Source organism: Lissotriton helveticus, chromosome 7, assembly GCF_964261635.1.
Source record: "Lissotriton helveticus chromosome 7, aLisHel1.1, whole genome shotgun sequence".
NCBI classification, from domain to species: Eukaryota; Metazoa; Chordata; class Amphibia; order Caudata; family Salamandridae; genus Lissotriton; species Lissotriton helveticus.
Genome location: NC_136068.1, coordinates 1,038,491,554 through 1,038,516,090, shown reverse-complemented (window position 1 = coordinate 1,038,516,090; position 24,537 = coordinate 1,038,491,554).

Below are 24,537 nucleotides of genomic sequence, written 5' to 3'. Positions count from 1 at the left end.
TCGCTCCAGAACAGCCAGAACTAGCACACTGTTGTGGTCGCCACCATCCGCATTCACCGTCAGCCAGTAGTGTTCTACACCACTCCCACCGTTTCCCGCGCCTTCACCAGTGCCCAGCAGGCAATGAGTCCCACCGCCCTCGAGCGTCAACCCGAGTGACTGTCCAGGTCAGCAGATCTAAGGCGCTGCTTATGTAGAGCAAGTCCGTGGCCCACCATACTCCGCCACCTCCGCCACCCCGCAGTTCTGAAAGGCTCAAACCAAGTGTAGGTGCTCACAGGTCTCCAGCAGCGCAGATCATCCACACAGTTGGCCCTGCAGCGCTGCCCAAACTGTCTCCGTGCTCTGACAGGCCCCCGAAAGGCAATGACACCGGTGTGCTTCAATACAGCTTTTCCCACCACCTTATTCAATTGCTGTATCTGTGCCCAAAATTGTTAGTATCGTAGTTATCAAATCCGTAAATATACCCCAACTTCCCAGCACTCGCACACTTAGGTACTCACGGGGGGGGGGAGTGGGTCGCCAGCGATCCGCCTCAGCTGCCCGCCGCTCTCACCGCTAGGCCGCACCCTGCTACGAACATCAGGTGCCGGGTGCCGCATCACTTCGCCTGGGCCTCACTGCACCCTACCGCCTCAGGCGTCCCCTCTGCTTTCCGCCAGTGGGCCCCTGCTATTTCCGCAGCCGTCTCCCGCTCCAGCTGTCGCCGCAGGCACAATAGCGACTCCCGCGTGTGTCGAACCGGCGATGCCCTGCCCCCTTTGGCACCAAGGTTTTGTTCCTGCCGCACATCTCGCAATGTCGTCCTGACTCCGGGATCACTGTGGGCCAGGGATGTGCGGCCCAGCCCCCCGGAGACGTCTCGCTGTGCTGACTCACTTCACAGATTACCGGCCAGGTAATCGGACCTCTCCTCCTCCGCCGGACCTCTGCAGACGCTACCGGGGTTGTTTAAATTGTATGTACATTGCCTATGCTGCAGGATAAATGCCGTATTATTGGATGACTTCACAGAGCTCCGGGCTCAGGCAGCCATCACGCTCCTGAGCTAGCTCTGCCCCCCCGCATGTGACGGACATATCTAAATTCCTTTTGCTTAAGGAACAGAAATGGGTTTTTAGACTTAAAAGTGATAGAGTAGGTCTAAATGATGCCATACCTTGGGTTATGCTATAAGATATAATTGGATAATATGATCAGTATCTTGGTTCCTATACTAAATACACATATTATGAATTATAGATAGGGACATTAACCATACTTATACCTATTCTCAGGGTAATTTAATAACAACAAATATGTAGTAGATAAGAGCATTCTTTACTCACACCAGTAAAGTACCTTCATAATGATGGGTTAGTGTTTGGCTTGTCGATTTTAAATCAATAATTACATGGCCATTTGTTTTTCATGCCCGAGTCAATTTCTCTGTTCTGGACGCAATGTGGTAATTATCACGTGATCTGTTTAGAATCAGGTGACATGGAGCACTGAATATACGATCTTAATACGTGCTTGATGGATGGCCCACATTTTTTCAAAATACATTTTTTAAAATACATACAGAGTGTCCAAAGATCGCCTAATAATGTCTTACGATGTTCTATACTGGTCCGCTAATAAGAGGCAACATTATCATACTCGCGATTTTTTGTCTTCACACTACATTTCCCAGTAGCTAGGTAATGACGTCATCACGCTATCGGGCGCCGAGTGTCACCTAAACAAACAGCCGACTACATAGATAAATAGTAAAGGACTCCGCGTAGTCGGTACCTCCCCAACGGCTCAGACGACCATCTTGAGGTACCAGGAGTCCTTCTGGACTAATGTCATAGATATCGAAAGAAATGGTTTCTTTGTTACTCCCGCGTTTACATTGTTGGCAATTGAGCGATCGAGTGCAATGGAACAATAGAGTTCCCTTGCCATCCCCAGTTCTTTGAAATGCATTCCCGTGTTTTTGCAATAGCGGGATAGGGACCAGATGAAAGTAAGAGTAGAATAAGAGGGGTTGAATGGCCGTATGAGACTCATGACAATATGGATAGTTGATTGTTAAAAATGTTAAAAAATGTATTCCCTTCTCAAATGAAACATAAGGGAACATTGAAAGGTTCAATTTGAGAACAGCTTTCAATTTAGCAAATAGCAGTACAGATGAAAGTACTAAAGGAGCTATATTCAGTAGATATCATGGTCTGACTGGTGTTGCATGAAAATGAGTTTGTAGAAAATGGGACTAATCTATACATTTTGCTCAGCACTGATGGAGAGAACTTTCTTGAGACCTTAAACATATCAAAAGCATATTCAAAAGTATATCGAGCTGTTTATCCTTTAACATCAGGATGCAGTATATGACAAAATCTTTACCAATAGCCATAAAAATAGGACAACATGAGAATACATGAAATACAGAAATATACTACATGATATATAAGCCCTCAGTGAGAGGTGTTTGTTTTAACTGTGCATGCATACGGGGTTCTGTGTGCATTTTGAGAATGAGACAATGAGCAATAGGACGTTAGGACAGGCGGAACACCATGAAAAATGATGGATTGTTCTGCTTTTTCCTTTTAGAGCTGTGCCTCGTTTCCCCTGAGCTAATGCCAGGTGGGGTGAGGTGGTCTCCTCATAAATTCGAGGTAAGAATGTATGACTGATACCTAAAAATGGAGAATGGTAGCTGGCAATGTCATTGTCACTATGAGGCCTATTAGGATGGCGGACGGAAACGTGTTCCGTCCGCCATGGTTGCGGCAAAAATACTCCCGACCGCACCGCGGATAATCCGCGGTTGCGATTAGGATATTTCTGTCATCAAACACCGACTGCGGCGGACGGATCACATTAAACACCGTCCGCGGCGGACGGATCACACCAACGACTGCCGTAAGCGGACGGTACCACAGAAACACCCTTCGCAGCGGACGAATTGATCGCGGAAACAGGCCCAACCGCCGCCAGACCTGCGGAGGGTCCGGCCGTACGATTAGCATAACCCCGCCATCCCAACGGAACTCACCACCTTCCTCGACCGCCGCGGAAAAAAAGCTTCGACAAACGGAGTATGACTGTGGAAGGACCAAACGAACATCACCTCTGCCGTCAAACCGATTCAAAAATGGCGGACGGAAGTAAATAGAAAACACACAAAACAGGACACACACCCACCTGAAACACCCACCCCCAACAACTACACGCCCCAATGACACCCCCCCCAGCACAAACAAGAGCACCCAAGTCACCACACCCACAGAACACCTGACTGGCAACAACCATTGGGACACAACAACCACACAGAGTATAAAATGAATCCCTCCCATTACCACAATCCTTTGAATCACAGCACAGCTGGAACAAAGAGGCAGAATAGCACAAACAGCAGACATACACACACAGACATACAACCTGCACACCAACGCACCCACCACACAAACCCCCACAACACCATCCCTACATACCACACATCTGCACACCCCACCCCACCCCACCAACACCTTGCACATCACACACCATGGCACCCAAGAAAAACCCCAAGTTCACAGAGAGTGAGTTGAAGGTCATGGTGGATGAAATCATACGTGTTGAACCACATCTGTTCGGTACCCTAGTCCAGCAGACCACCTTGGCAACCAAAACCAACATGTGGGACAGGATAGTGACCAGAGTGGATGCGTCAGGGACCGCGCCACTCACCAAACACGAGATCCAGAGGCGGTGGCACGACCTCAAGGCAAGGGTGAAAGGCATCAGGGCCTACAGGGAGGGTGGGGGTGGGTGGGGATCCAGCACTACAACTCCTAACAGGCCCCCATGTCTACTGGGAGGGTGGTGGTGGTTGGGGGGGGTGAGAGACCAGCACTACAACTCCCAACAGGCCCCCATGTCTGCAGGGAGGGTGGGTGAGAGACTAGCACTACAACTCCCAACAGGCCCCCATGTCTACAGGGAGGGTGGGGGTGTGTGGGTTTGGGGGTATCCAGCACTACAACTCCCAACAGGCCCCCATGTCTACACCCCCATGTCTACAGGGAGGGTGGGGGTGGGTGGGTGGATCCAGCACTACAGCTCCCAACAGGCCCCCATGTCTTCAGGGAGGGTGGTGGTGGTTGGGGGGGTGAGAGACGAGCACTACAACTCCCAACAGGCCCCCATGTCTTCAGGGAGGGTGGTGGTGGTTGGGGGGTGAGAGACCAGCACTACAACTCCCAACAGGCCCCCATGTCTACAGGGAGGGTGGGGGTGGGTGGGGTTATGAGAGACCAGCACTACAACTCCCAACAGGCCCCCATGTCCCATCCCAGAGCAAGATGGAGTCCGCCCACCATTTTCTGACCAGTGCATCTCCTCCTTCAAACCTACAGGTAGGTAGCCATCTTCACAGGGGCACCATCCAATAGCAGGACCGGATCACACATATCCAAGTATTGTCTCCCCACCTCCACATCACCATAATGCCCAGTACTGTCTACCACACCAACATGATGACACCAACAACCATGTCCTGATTCCATAGTAATTTGTAATGTAACAACAAACCTGTCATGTCCACAGCATTGATTCTTAAATTCTTGTCCCTCAGGTGATCGCAAGTTGACAGGCGAAACCAGCAACCACCAGCACCCTACGCCCCCCTCACAGCCAGGACTCTCCGGTGAAGATTCCATGGACACCTCGGGTGCAGAGGACGATACTGGCCCAAGCACGCTCTCAGGGCCATCAGGCTCCCAGGACATCCCTGCCTCTACCACTTTGGCCAGCGTCACAACACCAACACCTGCCATTGTGAGCTGTGCAGCTACCACCACCACCACCACCACTCCTGCCTGTGCCACCCTGCCTGACCCATCGTCCGATGATGGGCCATCGACATCTCAGGCTAGCAGGGAGAGTGGACGGGGAGGAGACAGGTGAGGCCACAGCTCACAAACAGGAGTGCAGGTGCTAGGCGAGGCCGGGAACAAGACCCAACCCATCCTGGGACCGAGACCCTGGATGCCAACGCCAGAGTCCATGCCTCCTATGAGCGGTCACTGGCACAGGCGGATCGGGCACACCAAGACTCGCTACAGAACTGCCAGCTGTTGCGGTCCATGGACACCCGCATGGGCCAAATTGTTGACCTCATGGGGCAGCAAACAGCTCTTTGGAGGGAGTGGTTATCCCGCACCACACCACCTCCCCCTCCCCCAAGTGCCCAGCGGGACAGGGCACCAACACCACCGCCACCATCACCTGAGGCCACTGACAGGGAGGTCGTTCCTCAACAACCTGCCCGCACAGCTGGATCCGCTCCGGCTCCAAGACGGAGGGGCCGTCCGAGGCTGGATCCAGCTGAGAGCAGTGGCAATGCACCATCCACCCGCTCGAAGAGAGGCCGCCACTGACTTCACCTTTCGTTGAGCCTGGCATTCACTCTGCGAACTTTCTTGCCCCACAATGCCAAGCATTGGCACACGTCTGTTGGACTAGGTGTACATCACACTATGTGGTGTCCCCACGGTGTTTTCATCTGACATGACCTTCAACTCTCACTTCCCCCAACACCTATTTGTAAATATGCAATAACAGTAATCCACACCCTGTAAATAAATACCACGTAAATACTCAATGCTGTATGACCTCCATGTTTTAAACACAGGTTTGTCTTAGTAGTTGTCATTACCAGGTGCAGGGATCAATGTTCTTGAGAATCATGCCTCTGTGGGAGTGACCTAGGGATAATGAGAGAACAACAAGCACAGGTCAGTAAACTGAATCACACCCATCACACCACACCGTACTGCAACATCCCACAAACCACACTCATCACTAATTAAGTGGATCACAGGACACACATCAGGGAGCATTGCATGTACACCATCTCCCACACCCATTTGCGAACAGAACATACCAGAACAGGCAGCATTCACACACCACATCCACACATCACCAGCAAACATACATCACGCATTGACCAGCAGCACAAGAGGTAGTTACTCACATTCAAGGAAAGTAGCGAGCAATGAGCTGACGCCTCTGGTCCACACCTTTTTCCTCCCCACTATCCTCATCACTGGACACGGGTGGTATGGGAGGCGGGGCAACCTGTTGGTCTGCAGGGTCCATGATCAGTTCAATATTATTGCATAAGGCCAGGTTGTGTAGCATGCAGCAGGCAATCACTATTTTGCATACTTTGCCCGGTGAGTATGGCAGGGCCCCTCCGGTTTTATCCAGGCAGCGAAACCTAGACTTCAGCCGTCCAAATGTACGTTCCACCACTCAACGTGTCCTCCCATGGGCCTCATTATAGCGCATTTCACCTGGGGTAGTAGGATTCCGTAGGGGGCTTAGCAGCCATGGGCAGTTTGGGTATGCAGAGTCGCCTAGGTGGGGGTATGACAGACACATACATCATTACCAGGATTGGTGGGAACAGCATGGCACACATGCAACACAGTAGTCATCACAGGACACTCACCTACAAGCCACGCACGTTCTTGACGCAGATTAGCCATCAGTTGGGGGACAATGCTGCTCCGCAGGATGTGGGAGTCATGTGCGGACTCAGGAAATCTGGCACACACATGGGAGAAGATGTTGTCAGCCAGGCACACCACTTGCACGTTGATAGAATGGTAGTGCTTCCGATTGCGATAGACGGGTTCACGTGCCTGGTGTGGAATCAGACCAATATGTGTGCCATCAATGGAACCCACTACGTGTGGGATCTAGCCCAGGGCATAGAAGTCACCTTTCACTGCAGCCAGCTCTGCCGGACGTGGAAAATGGATGTAATCATCCTTCTAACGCATCATGGCATCCAGCACATCCCGCAGTACCATGCTGAACATGGATTGGGACATCCCCCCCGGCATGACCAACTATGTACTGGAAAGTGCCTGTCGCGAAGAAGTGAAGTGCCGCCATCACCTTTGCTGTGGGTGTAATAGCTCCTGGATATGGCCTGCGTGGCTGCAGATGAGGTGCCAATTGGGCTACAAGGTCCTGCAATCTCCGTCGGTCAAGCCGGATTTTGCGGATTACCTCCTCTTCAACCATGTCCTCCAGCACAGTGTATGGTCGATGCACATTTGGAGCCCTCCTGTGTGGGAGTAGATGGAGCAGATGTCAATTGACCAACACCGCACAGCTGTGCCACACTATCACATCTTGACCAACACAATACAAATAATACATGTTGCAGACACTGAATGTATTTGTGAAGTGACCGAAATATAAGGCACTACAGCTAATTACACACACAATGTTCACCCACAAACAACATCCTGTGTGCAAACATGTCCAATGTTACGTGCACACATGTTGAAAGAACAGCCAACATCACATGACTGAGGGCCCAAGTGTGGTAAAGCGTCCCCACAGACACACATGGACGTGCACACACAACACGAACATGGAACACACCCTCCTTGTCTTCATGCACCCATGACCCCACCTACAATGCTGTGCATCCTCACATGACAGGCATGGGCATACAACAGGCGACACACATTCGCATACACAGAATGCATGTATACCCCCATCATTGCTACTTGCACACACAAACCACACACTCACAACAGCTTCAGAATGTGGGTACACAGCCTTGATGTACTGTGTAGATGTGTACAAATAGAAACGTGTGACCTCAAAACCAAGACGTCAACACATAGCCATGCACATCTGACGCAACTTGGGCTCACATCACTGGCCTTTGTTAACCACTGGCAAGGTGAATAGTATGACCACACATGCAACTAATGGACATAAATGAGACGCGTGTACACGGGCCATTGACATGACATAATGATTCTTGACGCATTCCGGACATGTCCTGACACACATGTACAACTATGAACATTACATGTGTGCGGAGACATGCAGTGTGTGTACACACGCCATCCGGGTACGCCTTCACAGAAGATGATCCTTGATACTGCAATTGTGCATAACATTTGCTGCATGGTCAAGGACCATCACGGTCACACCCCGCAAAACGCATGTGCGCACTACCGCGACAGTGCAGCTTTTGAAAATCATCACTCACTGGCATCGCAATGGCGGAGAACGCATTCCGCGGGGGTGGGGCAGGCTAACACATACATTTGAATGTGCAAGTTGAAATGGCAGTTGGTATCCCCCTTTCAGTCACATAGCAGCACCCACCGCAGGCCGCCGGGTGTGGGCGGTCACTCACTGCTGGCCATGGCCGGTCACCCACCGCCGGACATGGCCGGTCACCCACCGCCGGGTACGGGCAGTGGGTGACCGCCCTGTGTATTGATGTTACCCTGACATGGATGGCCCTGGCCGGTCACCCACCGCTGGCCCTGGCCGGTCACCCACCGCCGGCCATGGCCGGTCACCCATGGCCGGCGGTGGGTGACCGGCCAGGGCCATCCATGCCAGGGTAACATCAATACACAGGGTGGTCACCCACTGCCCGCACCCAGCGGTGGGTGACTGGCCAGGGCCGGCGGTGGGTTACCGCCCGCACCCGGCGGTCTGCGGTGGGTGCTGCAATGTGACTGTAAGGGGGGGCACCAACTGCCATTTCCACTTGCACATTCAAATGTATATGTTAGCCTGCCCCGCCCCCGCGGAATGCGTGCTCCACCATTGTGACGCCAGTGAGTGATTAATTTCAAATGATGCACCATCGTGGTAGCACGCACATGCGGTTGCCGGTGTGTGACCGTGACGGTCCTTGCACATGTAGCCAATGGAAACAGGTAACGCGGGGCGCGTAAGCGATTTCAAAAATTGCGGAAGCCGTGCACCGCCACAGCAGGGCCAGTCATTGGCTCATTTTGAATGAGGCAGCCCGGGAAAACCAATTGCTGCAGACGTGTGCCACTGATATCAGCTCAGGGCCCTATAAATGTGTGAATTTCAGCAGCACACATCCACTGCTTCCAGCCACTGCTGCCTGCACCCATCACCTCTACCTGCTGCTGCTGAGCAATCCACCAACTTCTGCCTGCACCCATCACCTCTACCTGCTGCTGCTGAGCAATCCACCAACTGCTGCTGTTGTGCCACAGTCCTGGACCTTGCCATGCCGAGAGTGCGAGAGATCCAGTCTCGTCCCTTCACCGCAGCGGAGCTGGATGTCCTTGTGGACGGTGTGCTCCACCACTATGAACGGCTCTACAGTGCCCCCGGACAGGTGGTAAGTGCAGTGGGGGACATGTTGGTGTGCATGAGGTGGTCACTGACTCCTGGCTTCTGCAATCTTGGCGGTGTGCTGTGGGACCTTCACATGTGTTGTACTGTGCATGGCTGCTGAAAGATACGTGTTGCTCCTATCTGTGTGAATGGCCACTGTCCACTGACTTTCCCCTCTTGTCTCCCATCATGGTAGGTCAAGCTGCACCTTCGCAAGGCCGTGTGGAGGACCATAGCACGTGATGTATGGGCAGTGGGGGTGTGCAATAGACGACACACACACTGCCACAATCGCTGGGACGACATCTCCAGGCTCAGCAAGAATGTGGCGAAGATGACACTGGGGCTGATTCCAAGATCATCCCAGCTTGCACGACGCACCATGACCCCTCTAATGCTCCGTATCATAGCCTTGACGCATCCTGACCTGTCCGCCCAGTTGAGAGGGGAGCAGCAGCAAACTAGCGGTAAGCACACTGAATGTGTTTGTGACTTGTGAGTGCATGCATGTATTGCTGCTCAGACACAGTAGTGACATCCGTGGTATGTATGTTGTGCTGCAATTGCATGTTGGTGCCATTAGCAGAGTGAGCGTTAGCATCCATGTCAGCCAGGTGGACATACCAGTTGCAATGTAGTGCAGGGGCCCAGGACATGCCGTTGAGGTCTGTGGTCCCATGGCATCACATGTGTGGTGGTCTGCATGCACTTTCCCTGTTTGTTCTTTGACATGAGGATGTCTGGTAGGGGTGGTTCGTGTGCAGGATGGGTGCTACATGTTGGTCAGCAGTCAAGGAAGTTTGGATTTTGTAACTTTCAGTACATGAGTGTGGCACTTAGGTATACCTCTTTTCTCTCTCTTTCAGCTTTGGCCGAGGGCACTGACCCACAAACGACGGAGCTCAGTGGTTGCAATGCATCCGGATCCAAGATCACACACACGCAGACTGAGACTGAAGAGAGCAGCCCCGGAGAGGGGGACAGAACTGTCCCTGAGGACTCGCATGTGGAGACACCATCGTCCTCATCTCCAGACAGTGGTGGTGAGTCAGCACTGTTGATAGACACAGGGAGTGGGCAATCTACACCTTCAGTCAGTACACAGCACACAGGGCCCACACTGCCACCAACTGCAACAAGTACTGCTCGTGCTCGCCAGAGTAGGGGGAGCAGAGTGGCCTTCGGTGCAGGCAACGCTGCCCCTGCCGCTGTGATACGAAGTGCCCTTTGTGCTGAGGCGGTTGATCTGCTGCGACAGCTGTGTGTAGGGCAGACCAACATGATCAATGCATTCCTAGACCACGATAGGAAGTTGGGGCAGGTGGTAGCATTCATGGAGGGGATGCATGGCGATGTTGCTGGTCTCCACAGAACAGTTCAGTCATTATCCAACACAGTGTCTGCAGCCATTCAACAGTCGCATGGACAAGGTTCTACTTCAGTTCCCCCTTCCACACCACTTGATGTCTCAGGGGAGAGTGACATTTCTGACCAGGCCTCATTTTCTGGGTATTGCACTAGAAGCAGCCACAGGCAGCAAGGCAGGGCACGGAGGGCACATACACCATCCCCTAGGACAGGGAAATCTTTCACAGAACACGACATCAGCTACCCTGGAGTTGACACACAGGATCCTCAAGGGGTGTTGGGGGACAGGGATTCACATGTAACACAGGCATCCCTCTCAAAAGGTACTCCCAAGGCCAGGGACACTCCCAAGGACAAGGACACTACAAAGGAAAGGGCACCTCCCAAGGCCAGGGACACTCCCAAGGACAAGGACACTTCAAAGGACAGGGCACCTCCCAAGGCCAGGGACACTCCCAAGGACAAGGACACTACAAAGGAAAGGGCACCTCCCAAGGCCAGGGACACTCCCAAGGACAAGGACACTTCAAAGGACAGGGCACCTCCCAAGGCCAGGGACACTCCCAAGGACAAGGACACTATAAAGGAAAGGGCACCTCCCAAGGCCAGGGACACTCCCAAGGACAAGGACACTTCAAAGGAAAGGGCACCTCTCCAGGCCAGGGACACTCCCAAAGACAAGGACACTTCAAAGGACAGGGCACCTCCCAAGGCCAGGGACACTCCCAAGGACAAGGACACTACAAAGGAAGGGCACCTCCCAAGGCCAGGGACACTCCCAAGGACAAGGACACTTCAAAGGAAAGGGCACCTCCCAAGGCCAGGGACACTCCCAAGGACAAGGACACTTCAAAGGACAGGCCTCCTCCCAAGGCCAGGGACACTCCCAAGGACAAGGACACTTCAAAGGACAGGGCACCTCCCAAGGCCAGGGAAACTCCCAAGGACAGGGACACTTCAAAGGACAGGGACACTACAATGGACAGGGACACTACAAAGGACAAGCCAACTCCCAGGGACAGAGCACCGCCCACGGATAAGGCAAATTCCAGCGACTGGACACCTCCTACGGCCAAGGCACCTCCCAGGGCCAAGGGTTCTCCCATGGACACGAGCTCCACCAAGGCCAGGCATACATCACCCCTGCGTCCCCTGAGGCTGGTGTTGGTGAAGGAACGTAAAACACATGTGTCAGCGGTGGAGTCCCCCCATGCCTCTACTCCCATCCACACCCCGCTGAAGCAGAGGAAGGAGTACACTGTTGTTGCATTCCCCATTACACATGATGCAGAGGGCAGAAGGCAGGGCCACAGCAAACGTCACGCAGGGTCCAGCACGTCCCCACAGAGCAGACCCCCACCAGCACATGATGCACCTTTGATGGGTGATGTTTCAGATGAGCCCGCACCACTTACCTGTCCAGTCATGTCCAGGGTGCCCTTGCATATCCCTATGAAACAGAGACACACACCAGTGACACCTGACCACCCCAATGTCGCTCCAGTACAGCTGTCCCCAGCTCCCAGAGCCACCCTGCCTCCTGACCCATACAGCCCTGTGGCTCATCATTTCAGTGGTCCTAGTGGGTCAGCTGCAGTTCACTCTCATGTGTCAGACAGTGGCACTGTGTCTGTTGTTCGCTGTCATGCCTCATGTAGTAGCACTGTGTCAGTTGTGCCCTCTCCTGTTTCAGGTACTGCCACTGTGTGTGTCTGCCACTCTCATGTCTCAGATTCTGGCATGGTATTTGTTGGTCACTGTACAGGGACATGTCCTGGCAGTGTGTCTGGGTCTATGGCTCATGTGTCAGCCACTAGAGCTGTGGTTGTGTCTCACACTCCTGTATCTGGGTCTATGGCTCATGTGTCAGTCACTAGAGCTGTGGATGTGTCTCACACTCCTGTATCTGGTGCTGGCAGTGTGTCTGAGTCTATTGCTCATGTGTCAGTCACTACATCTGTGGCTGTGTCTCACACTCCTGTTTCTGGTGCTGGCAGTGTGTCTGGGTCTATGGCTCATGTGTCAGTCAGTAGAGCTGTGGCTGTGTCTCACACTCCTGTTTCTGGTGCTGGCAGTGTGTCCGAGGCTACTAGGTCAAGCAGTCCACCAGATTCTGTGCTGTGAGGTGTAGTTCCCATCACTCACATGTCATTGTACTTGGTGTCTAGATTTTCCATTGTAACCACCCTTGCATTATTAATGTCCATGGGACAGGGCGATTGACACACGTCCTTGTGCTGCCTCAGATGTACCTGTTATGTTATGAACACTGCCCTGTTGCTGTTATGATACTGCATTGTGCCCTCTCATGTGCTGCCTCAGATGTACCTGCTCTGTGCCTTGCCATGGACTGTTGATGCACTTAGCCCCTCTCATGTGCTGCCTCAGATGTACCTGTGCCTTGCCATGGACTGTTGATGCTATGTGCCCCTCTCATGTGCTGCCTCAGATGTACCTGCTCTGTGCCATGGACTGTTGATGCACTGAGCCCCTCTCATATGCTGCCTGAGATGTACCTGCTCTGTGCCTTGCCATGGACTGTTGATGCACTTAGCCCCTCTCATGTGCTGCCTCAGATGTACCTGTGCCTTGCCATGGACTTTTGATGCACTTAGCCCCTCTCATGTGCTGCCTCAGATGTACCTGCTCTGTGCCATGGACTGTTGATGCACTTAGCCCCTCTCATGTGCTGCCTCAGATATACCTGCTCTGTGCCTTGCCATGGACTGTTGATGCACTCTGTGCCCCTCTCATGTGCTGCCTCAGATGTACCTGCTCTGTGCCATGGACTGTTGATGCACTTAGCCCCTCTCATGTGCTGCCTCAGATGTACCTGCTCTGTGCCATGGACTGTTGATGCACTTAGCCCCTCTCATGTGCTGCCTCAGATATACCTACTCTGTGCCTTGCCATGGACTGTTGATGCACTCTGTGCCCCTCTCATGTGCTGCCTCAGATGTACCTGCTCTGTGCCATGGACTGTTGATGCTCTGTGCCCCTCTCATGTGCTGCCTCAGATGTACCTGCTCTGTGCCATGGACTGTTGATGCACTTAGCCCCTCTCATGTGCTGCCTCAGATGTACCTGCTCTGTGCCATGGACTGTTGATGCACTTAGCCCCTCTCATGTGCTGCCTCAGATGTACTTGTTCTGTTATGAACACTGGCCTGTTGCTGTTATGATACTGCATTGTGCCCTCCCATGTGCTGCCTCAGATGTACCTGCTCTGTTGTGAACACTGCCCTGTTGCTGTTATGATACTGCATTGTGCCCTCTCATGTGCTGCCTCAGATGTACCTGCTCTGTGCCACGGACTGTTGATGCTCTGTGCCCCTCTCATGTGCTGCCTCAGATGTACCTGTGCCTTGCCATGGACTGTTGATGCTCTGTGCCCCTCTCATGTGCTGCCTCAGATGTACCTGCTCTGTGCCATGGACTGTTGATGCACTTAGCCCCTCTCATGTGCTGCCTGAGATGTACCTGCTATGTGCCTTGCCATGGACTGTTGATGCACTTAGCCCCTCTCATGTGCTGCCTCAGATGTACCTGCTCTGTGCCATGGACTGTTGATGCACTTAGCCCCTCTCATGTGCTGCCTCAGATGTACCTGCTCTGTGCCATGGACTGTTGATGCACTTAGCCCCTCTCATGTGCTACCTCAGATGTACCTGCTCTGTGCTATGGACTGTTGATGCACTTAGCCCCTCTCATGTGCTGCCTCAGATGTACTTGTTCTGTTGTGAACGCTGCCCTGTTGCTGTTATGATACTGCATTGTGCCCTCTCATGTGCTGCCTCAGATTTACCTGCTCTGTGCCATGGACTGTTGATGCACTTAGCCCCCCTCATGTGCTGCCTCAGATGTACCTTCTCTGTGCCATGGACTGTTGATGCTCTGTGCCCCTCTCATGTGCTGCCTCAGATGTACCTGCTCTGTGCCATGGACTGTTGATGCACTTAGCCCCTCTCATGTGCTGCCTCAGATGTACCTGCTCTGTGCCTTGCCATGGACTGTTGATGCACTTAGGCCCTCTCATGTGCTGCCTCAGATGTACCTACTCTGTGCCATGGACTGTTGATGCACTTAGCCCCTCTCATGTGCTGCCTCAGATGTACCTGCTCTGTGCCATGGACTGTTGATGCACTTAGCCCCTCTCATGTGCTGCCTCAGATGTACCTGCTCTGTGCCATGGACTGTTGATGCACTGTACCTGCTCTGTGCCTTGGACTGTTGATGCACTTAGCCCCTCTCATGTGCTGCCTCAGATGTACCTGCTCTGTGCCATGGACTGTTGATGCACTTAGCCACTCTCATGTGCTGCCTCAGATGTACTTGTTCTGTTATGAACACTGCCCTGTTGCTGTTATGATACTGCATTGTGCCCTCTCATGAGCTGCCTCAGATGTACCTGCTCTGTTGTGAACACTGCCCTGTTGCTGTTATGATACTGCATTGTGCCCTCTCATGTGCTGCATCGGATGTGCCTGCTCTGTTGTGAACACTGCCCTGTTGCTGTTAGGATACTGCATTGTGCCCTCATGTGCTGCCTCATATGTACCTGCTCTGTTGTGAACACTGCCCTGTTGCTGTTAGGATGCTGCATTGTGCCCTCATGTGCTGCCTCAGATGTACCTGCTCTTTTCTATCCAGTGCCCATGCTCCTGGCTACTCTAGGATTGAACCCCTATTATGTGCAATAAAGCAAGTTAATCGTGTGTAGTTGTTTCTCTTTGTCATTCCTGGTTGTCTCCTTGCATTGTTGATATATTGGTGCTATCGTAAATGATGTTTCCCCAACATGCCCCTCCCACTCCCCACATCACGGCCCCGGCAGGTACTCCCCTTCCGACAGCAATTGGTGTGTTTGCGTACCTGCATCGTCGTGGGGGACGGTCCATGACTTGCTGGTGGTGAAGCACGAAGAGTATCGGAAATGCGTGTAGAGCTGGGTCCATGACGGCGATCTGCCTGTGGTGGGTATCTCGGCAATGTTTTGTCTCTCCGCTGTGGTGAATCCGCCGTGTTCAGGCAGGTTGTTTTTCCTCTGCGATTTGCTGTGTCTTTTCCGCCATCGTGATTTAGAGGACGGTCGGAGACGTCATTCCGTATGGTGGTGTCTCTGGATTGGTTACGTCCGCCACGAGGTCGGGTGTATTTACGCGGCGGTGCATGTTCTCCCGCGGCGTATGGACATTTGACTGTGCTTCCCATCCTAATATGGCGGACGGACTGGCCGCGGCTGGCGGACTGTAAAAAGGTATTTTCCGCCTACTCCAGGACGGCGGTCGTCCTTCCGTCCGCCATCGTAATTGACCCCTATGTTTGTAATTTAGAGAACATTTTTCCTCTTTCTTTGACTACCTAAGACTGTAATCCCTTCTACTTTTTTCAGATATCTCAAGGTATCCGAATATCTTTGAGGAAGGATTGTACACACCACAAATCAGGTGACCCGGTTGCATGGTTTCGAACCGTCTCATGGTGCACTGGTATATATATTTTTTTACTTTTGTAATTTCACAATATGCAGTAGCAAAATAATTTAGTTCAGTTTTTTTGGGTCCTGGCGAAGGCACTGGGCGAACTGTTGTCCGTATGTGCTGAAACATGTTGACCGTTTAATTATTATAGACAGCTATTTGTTGAAACTGTCTTTTGCACTGTTTTTAGTTTGAGTTATGGTGGGCAAAAATAAATATTGGGTCTACCGTGGTTCAATCTTAAATCTCACACTTCACTGTTGCACTGCATTCATTTCCCACACACTCTTCTGCTCACATATGATGCATTGGATAGATATACTCCCTTTGATATGAAAACATCCTCGGGCTCCTCCACCGTTATGATGGAGTTGTAGCCCTTAGAGTCACTTTCAGAGGAGACTCAGATGATGAAGCATGTGTTGGTGAGTGATGGGAATCTGGAAAATTATTGAATATCTCTTACTTTTTCGGCGGTAGAGCTTCTTGGAAGTAGGTTTCAATGTTCTCTAGCATTGTCTAGACCCTGGGGTATTTTTGGTTTGTTGAAATCCCATAGAAGCCTAGGTTCTGGTGTGAAGGACATCAAACCTGGGCTTCTATGTGAATTCACAAGAGCATATTATCAAGCCCCTTATTGCCGCTTTTGAGGCAGTGTCCTGTCGCTAAAGCGGGTTCTTGATAATATGGCCCTGGGTGCGCAGCGCCTGTTAGACACCTCTGGGCATTGGAAGTGGATGGAATGCAGCAGCCTGAGTGTGCAGAGCCGAAACAGAGCATTACACGTGTGCAGTTGTATATAGTCTGCAATTACTAATTCTATACTATCTTTCAGATAACTAAACTTGAAGGTGCAGTATGTCCCGGCACGTGGTTGGACACACATCGGTGGCAGAAAGGTGAGCTGCAAAGACTTTCTCCAGTGTCAACACTCCCTCTCCATCTCATCCTTTCTCTCTCTCTCTCACTTTTTTATTTCTCTGTCTCTTCATCTCTCTCTCATTCTTTCTTTCTCTCACTTCCTCTCTCTCTCTCTCTTCCTCTCTCTCACACTGTTTATTTTCTATCTTCCTTGTATCTCACTCTTTCTTTCTTTCTTTCTTAATCTTTCTCTCTTCCTCTCCCTCTCTCTTCCTCTCTCTTCTTCTCTCTCACACTGTTTCACTCGTCCTCTCTTCCTTGTATCTCTCTCTTTCTCTCTTTCTCTGTCTTCCTCTCTTTCACTCTCTCTCTTCCTCTCTCTCACTCTTTCTCTCTCTTTCTCTCTCTCACACTGTTTCTCTCTCTTCCTCTCTTTCTCTCTCCTTTACTGGACGCATATCGCACCATCTTATTTTTCTTTTTATCTTGTGGGCTGTGATTCACAAATTGTTGAGGGATGACACACCATGGCTGTACATAGTTTTTAATAAAATATTTTACACACATAGTTTTATTTGTTGTTGTTTTGTATTAATGAAATGTTTTATATGTAAATCTATACATGACTAAGATTCTTATTTGTCCAACCTCACAAGCATCTTTTTTATTAAAACTGCAACACCAGGACAAGGAGCTGCTGCTGGGGGATGTCGGAGTAGTTTTGGGTGTCCGACCTGCATCATCGTTGCCTCCATTGCATCTCTTCTCAGAGACCTGCAAGCCAGCGGGCTTGCTCATAAAAGTGCAGGCCTCAGAAGTCGCACCGGAAGAGCTGCAAGCCCACCAGTGGTTTGCAGAGGGAGACTTGGGGCCTAAGTAGGTTGTTTACGGTATGCTGGTGATATGGGAATAGGGTGCGTTACCTGCTGATGTGGGGAGAGGCAACATGAAAGGGGTATCTCTCACAGACAGAGCTCCAGTATGTTTTCAGAGTTGTCTCAGACAGATGCGAGCTGACGGACTGAATCACAAAATTGCTTTTCAATGCTCATATAGTGTGACTTATGAACAGTTTCCTACCCAGGCTCGCAGAGGGACAACTGCGACCCGTCCGCTCGACTCACAGAGGCAAAACAACAAGCCGTCCACTCCCAAAGGAACAGCAACATAGTGACTCGCAGAGGTACAGGCTCAGCAGCGTACTAGCTCGCAAAGGTAGACAGCTGCGAGCCGACGGACTGGCATCTAAAGGCATACCTCCGAAGTGGTGATGTTGGGCATAGGGAGCGTAAAAGGGTTATCTTCCTACTAGTGTCCTGGAGTGGAAGTTGTGCTGCCTGGCGCTAACTTGTTTCTCCTTTATTGTTAATAAATCTTAAACCTTCACTGCGTCCAAATCATCATTACACAGAGCTGCGCTATATTAAATTGCCCCCGGAACCTTTCTTTTATATTTTCACTCGATGCGAGGCACAAGATGGCTGCAAACAGTTCCTGTTAGCAGCCAAGCAGAGGACACTTCCTGCTTTGAAGAGTTAGCAGCCAATCAGAGGCAAGCTTGTGCTCGGGAGTAAGGCACCGACTAGATATATATATATTTTTTTTCCTTTAATATCTCAAAAACTACTGAACGGATTTACACCAATTCAACAAAACAGCGTTTTCTGGACCAAGACCTTTCTCCCTGGTAAATTTGTCGTAATTCCGTTCAGCAGTTTGACCTGTAGCCTTGTCTGAAGTGTCCTATGGAAAATCCATTGAGAAAACACGTTTTCACACCCTCCTTTTTTTCTCAGCCTCCCCCCCTTGACCAATCACCCCATAACTTTCAAGATAGGAGCTGATCAAAAAAGAGAAACTTTTTGGAAAATTTCGTAAAGATTCGTCAAATGACATCAAAGTTATAAGCAGATGGAGAGCTCCAGGGGGGGGGCACTCAACCCCCCTCCCAACATGAATGAAGCCCAGAGACTGCGGGGACCCCGGTGGGCACCCGCAGCCCCAGCGAGCCCCCGCTATTATTTTTTAAGAAATTCCCCGGGACCTACCCACCCCGGGGTCTCATTAAAATAAAACACAGGAACCCGCGACCCCAACGCGAATAACGCCATTTAAAAAAATATATAATAATTTTTGGGACCCCCTGACCAGGCCAAGGGGTCAGGGTGTTTCTACTCTGCCCCCTTCTCTTGTTTTCTACCTTTTTTTCTCTGTTTTCTAGCGACTCATTTCTACAGAGCCAAAAGATGGCTGCCAACACTTCCTGGTTTGGAGTGTTGGCAGCCAATCACAGTGAAGCTCGTGCCCGCCCAGATATCAAAACTTCTATTTTTCTAATTTCTCAGCAACTACTGAACGGATTTACACCATTTAAAAAAAGGTCGCTCTCTGAACCAAGCTCCACCTTTCTGCTAAATTTGGGGTAATTCTATTCAGCAGTTCACGCTGTAGCTCGTTACCAAATTTCCTATGGAAATTAACATGGGGAAAACGCATTTTGGAACCCCCCTTTTTTCTCAGCCCCCGCTTGACGAATCACCCCCATACTTTTAAGATAGGAGCTGACCTGAAAAGTGAAACTTTTGGCAATATTTCATAAAGATTCTTTAAACGACGCCAAAGTTATAAGCAAATCAAAACATCAAAAATGTTTTTCCTATGGAAACTAGGTTGTAACTATAACTATCTACTGGCGACCGCCAGTAGGTAATATATATATATATATATATATATATATATATTATACCATAAAATTGTAAATAAAATCATAATAATACAAAATTAACAATCATAACAAATATTTAACTACAATTTATAAATTACAAAAAAAAAAGTAAAATTTTTAAACTAAATAAAATTCAAATATTTCTGCAATTTTACCAAATGTGTTACAAAATATTTAAAATATAAAAGTTTTATGTTCAACATTTCGAAATATTTAACTTTATTAAACGTTTTCTGATATATTTTTTAATTTTATACTTTTTAAAAACATTTTTATTTAATAACATCAATATATATCTTCATAAATATTAACCCCTTGCATGCGGCCGCGATTCTGCGCCTGTGTGGCAAAATCGCAAGTGGGCGGGTTTATGACGGCCCCCAGCCGTCATCAGCACACGAGCGCCATAGTGCATGACGGCTGGGGGCCGTCATCAGCATGCAAGGGGTTGAATTAGAAAGTATTAAAAATAACAATATAACAATTAAATGTGAAAATTATAAATTATTAATTTGCATATCTTTAAAAATTATTAAATTATAATTTAATTTAACATTTCAAATCTCCCCACCCTTGTCATCTAAAAACCCAATATCCGGCAATTGAAAAAAAATGAAACCATTTTTTTATACATTAATACACCTAAAAAGTAAAAATTTCAACAATTTCATAACTAGCATCAGTAAAAGCACAAATAAATAAAAAATAATAAGCATATACAATCAAACACACTCCAATACATTATATAATAATTAACAATTAGAAATGATATTACATAAACAATATTTTCTACATTCATATTTATTACATTATTTAAAACCGCACTTATAACTATATTTTTTACCTTTGATATTCCTGTCAACGACATTTTAGTATCACAATATTTTTCCCACTATTTTGTACAAATACCCCCGGGTACATACTGTACCACTTTACTAGGAAATGTAATGTTCTAATTGGGTGCAAGCCAATTTTACAATGATTAAAGGAGTCCTTTTGCACTGATTAACAGTGATAAAGTGGCAAAGTCCTAAAAGTCAGCAAAAACTGGTTTAGAAAAGAGGAGGGTGAAGGCAAAAAGTTTAGGGGTGACCGTGCAGGAGGGGCCAAGTCCAACAATGTTTTATTTGTGATTACAAATTTACAGGGTTCAATACCTGCTGTCTAGTAGAACCTAGAAGCTGGCACTTTCCTAGGAGATATCAGGAGAATATAAAATATTTGGAAATTCTTAAACTCACTAATTCAAAAAAGCACATGAGAAAACTAGCAAGGACATCTTCTTTTGTGGTGGTAGGTAAACTATATATAATATTTTTCGGATAATTAATATGGCTACAATTAACAAACTAGTAGAGCACATTTCCAATAGCTATTTCAGACTATAAAGAAAACGCTTGCAGACAGGGTGTATAGCAATAATTAGGAGGACAGTGCTGCAGAGGAAAGGCTCAGAGGAAGTCAAAGATACAAATTATGGAGTGCACAGGTGAAAAAGGCATAGCAGTTCCAAATGTGTTCAGATATTATCAACCAGCAAAACTCTGTTTATTAATGCAGTTGGGCAGGAAAGCCAAGGTGTCTCATTGATTAAATTATTGAAGACTGAGTTACTCCATGGTTGACTACAGAGGACAGACGAGGATCAATGTATAGGACTCTATTGACACATATCACATGGGTTTGGGATCATGTGTACTTAAGATCCGGATTTATTCGCTTTCCCTCTTTACTCATGTTTTGTTTTTTTTTTACACAGATTTTATTCATTTTTCTCATTTCTTACATACATAACATTCTCATGGTCTTGTGAGAAACAAATAGAATTGAACAATCATGCAGCCCAGTGGGAGTACAGCAAATCATAGTCCTGCATCTTTCCAGATCGTCTATGTCTTCATCTCCTTCCTCACAAGGAGAATTCTCCATCAAATGCTGGATTCATATCCCATCCGATTTGTGTCATTGTCCTGAGGGGCCAAACCCCAGGATTATGCTGTCACTGTCTTCACCAATTCGCCTTACCAAGCAACTAAGACCATAACATCCTCCAGCTTATTCCCCCCTTCCCCGCCCCCCCCAGTAGTCCCACTTCCCTCCTCCCCTCAGACATGTCGCTCTCCGTAACAGCTCATTTGTTGCACCATATGTATTCCTATCATTCCGTTGGATTCCCTATGGCAATGATCCATGTCCCATCTAGGAGGATGCACCTGCATTAGTCATCCCCCCCACCTACCGTCCCAATCTTTCACCTATGGTTGTGTTCCCATGTACCCACACCCGGGGAGATCAGTCATCGTCGTCAGTCGGGTTTTTAAGAAGATCCATCATCGCCACCCAGGCGCACGCCGTGTCCCATAATCTATCATTGTCAGTTCTCTGAGCCAGCTGAAGCCGGAGTGTCCCCTCACAGTCCGCCCACTTTATAAATTCCCGCAGCCATCGCTCCGCGTTGGGGGCTGTGACTGCCTTCCAATTGCTAGTAATTTCCCTTTTGGCTAGGACTAACCCCAAGTCCAGGAATTTACTGGTGGTTTAGTTGCGGGCAGTGTGGGAGAACCAGTGTAACAGGCAAACACCTGGAGTGAGCTGCAGCTCCCTTTCCGTCACCTCCTTCAGCTTGGTCAGGACCTCCCCACAAAACCCGCGGAGCAGTGGACAATCCCAGAACATGTGCATAAACGCTGCATTTCCAGTCTGCATCGCGGGCAGGCAGTGTGGGAGCCAAAGAATTTATTGATTTTGTGAGGAGTGAGGTACGCCCGATGAAACACAGAGAATTGTATTCGTTGGAATCTCGCATTCCGGGAGCATTTCCATGCTCGCTCTAGCAACATCTCCCAGGGCTTTGCCTCTATAGGCGTTCCCAGGTCCGTCTCCCATTTAATGCACAGCCCCTCTAAAGGAGCCAGTGCTCCCTGCGTCACTCTCCGATATAGACACGTAACCGCCTTGATCTTACCCGCGGAGGTGACCACATATTGGCAGGGGAGGAAGACCTGTGGTTCCTCCATTCCTTTTTTTCAGTGCTTGCGCACAGCTCCGTCAATGCCGCATGCAAAGAAAATCCTGAGCAGGCAGTTCATGTCTTTCCATGAGGTCTTGAAATGGTAAGAGGGTACCCAATGGAGGAGATCCCCAGTTCCTCCCATTACCGCAGTCTCTGCCAAGCCCCCCCCATGAGGCAACTCCTCACAGAATCAATTAATCAATCAATCATGGTATTTGTAAAGCGCGCTACTCACCCGTGAGGGTCTCAAGGCGCTGAGAGGGGGGGGGGTTCGCTACTGCTCGAAGAGCTAGTTCTTGAGGAGTCTTTTGAAGGTGAGTAGGTCTTCGGTCTGCGGTAGGTGGGTAGGTAGGGTGTTCCAGGTCTTGGCGGCGAAGAAGGAGAAGGATCTGCCGCCGGAGGTTGTTCGTTGGATGCGGGGGACGGCGGCGAGGGCGAGGCTGGCGGAGCGGAGCTGGCGGGTGGGGGTGTGGAAGCTGAGTCTGCTGTTCAGGTAGACTGGTCCGGTGTTGTGGAGTGCTTTGTGAGCGTAGATGAGGAGTTTGTCGACGGGGAGCCAGTGTAGGTTTGTCAGGTGGGGGGTGATGTGGCTGCAGCGGGGGACGCTGACGATCAGTCGGGCGGAGGCATTTTGGATGCGCTGTAGTCGTCGTAGGTGTTTGGCTGGGATTCCAGTGTAGAGTGCGTTGCCGTAGTCCAGCCTGCTGCTGACGAGGGCCTGTGTCACCGTTCTTCTTGTTTCGCTGTGGATCCACTTGTAGATCCTGCGAAGCGTGCGGAGGGTGTTGTAGCAGGAGGAGGAGACGGCGTTGACCTGTTTGGACATGGAGGGGGAAGAGTCGAGGATGACTCCTAGATTGCATGCGTGGTCGGTGAGTGTCGGTGCTGTCCCGAGACTTGTCGGCCACCAGGAGTCGTCCTAGGCCGAGGGGTTGGGTCCGAGGATGAGGACCTCCGTCTTGTCTGAGTTCAGTTTCAGCCGGCTGCTCCTCATCCAGACGGCCTTCATTCCGTCGCGGATGTTGGTTTTGGCGGTGCGTAGGTCCTTGGTGAGGGAGAGGATGAGCTGAGTGTCGTCGGCGTAGGAGATGATGTTGAGGTTGTGGTGACGGGCCACTTGTGTGAGGGGGGCCATGTAGATGTTGAACTGCGTTGGGCTGAGGGAGGATCCCTGGGGGACGCCGCAGATGATGTTGGTGGCCTCGGATCGGAAGGGTGGGAGGCGGACGCTCTTTGATCTGCCAGAGAGGAAGGATGTGGTCCAGTCGAGGGCCTTCTCTTGGATGCCGGCTTCTTGGAGGCGTGTTTATAGAGTGCGATGGCAGTCGAAGGCCGCCGAGAGGTCCAGGAGGATGAGGGCTGATGTTTCGCCATTGTCTAATTGGCGCCTGATGTCGTCTGTGGCGGAGATGAGGGCAGTCTCGGTGCTGTGGTTTCGTCTGAATCAGGATTGGGACGGGTCCAGGATGTTGTTTTCTTCGAGGTGGCGGGTCAGTTGCATGTTGACGATTTTCTCGATGACCTTCGCCGGGAACGGGAGCAGGGAGATGGGCCGGAAGTTCTTGAGGTCCTTGGGGTCCGCCTTGGGCTTCTTGAGGAGGGCGTTGATTTCGGCGTGCTTCTAGCTCTCCGGGAATGTTGCTGTTTCGAAGGAGATGTTGATGACCTTCCGTAGTTGGGGGGCGATGGCTGCATCTGCCTTGTTGAATATGTGGTGTGGGCACGGGTCTGTTGGAGATCCTGAGTGGATGGAGTTCATGACCTTGCATGTCTCGTCGTCGCTGACTTTGGACCAGGAGGTAAGGTGGTTGGCGTTGTTGGTGTTCGGAGGAGGGGTGGAGTCTGGCGTGGTCGGGTCGGTCGTGGTGCTGAAACTGTCGTGAATGTCAGCGATCTTGCGGTGGAAGAAGATGGCCAGTGAGTCG